General features: G+C 55.0%; 1 non-coding gene across 1 annotated transcript; it reads left to right on the top strand.

Moving 5' to 3' along the window:
• The first annotated feature begins 326 nt into the window (after positions 1-326).
• On the top strand, positions 327-398 carry TRNAT-UGU. Its single transcript has one exon. It is a non-coding gene; the product is annotated as a tRNA-Thr (tRNA).
• Positions 399-629: the final 231 nt, after the last annotated feature.

Consider the following 629-nt stretch of genomic DNA (forward strand, 5'->3'; position numbering starts at 1 on the left):
CACCACTGCTGCCACCAGGGTGAGGTGTTGAGCTGCTCACAGCATCCCCCACTATGACCTTGCAGCAGGGGATTGCCGCACCCCCAACCCAATGCAGGGAGAGGGCTGAGTGTATCTCTGCACCCTGAGACCAGGGCAGCCACTCTCTCTGCCCCACACATAGAATCTGGCCCTGCTGAAAAGTGACCCCTATGAACAAGTCACCTCCAGGAAAGCAGGATTAGTCCTCAGAGAGGGGAATGGGCTTCTCGTGAAGCTTATAGGTCACTGGATGCTCTGGAAACAGGAGGGCTCTGAGTGTAACCCATAGCAAACACAACCTGTTAGGGGATGTAGCTCAGTGGTTGAGCACATGCTTTGTGTGTATGAGGCCCTGGGTTCAATCCCCAGCATCTCCATGATCATTTTTTCACCCTGCTGCTTTGCTCATGCCCAGAGGGGATGTGGCCCACCAGTCTCCCTGCACCAGTTTCAGTCCTGCTCAGTGAGGGGCAAGTGACAATTGCATGGAAGGTCTGGGGGGGTTCTGCTCCTAAGTCACCTCGGTACATTTAAGATTCCCACCCGCTGTCTGCTTGGGACAATGGTAGATGAGAAGGGCGAATCCTCCAGCACTGGAGGGAAAGGTC

The sequence above is a fragment of the Mauremys reevesii genome, linkage group 14 (assembly GCF_016161935.1).
Source record: "Mauremys reevesii isolate NIE-2019 linkage group 14, ASM1616193v1, whole genome shotgun sequence".
In the NCBI taxonomy this organism is placed as follows: domain Eukaryota; kingdom Metazoa; phylum Chordata; order Testudines; family Geoemydidae; genus Mauremys; species Mauremys reevesii.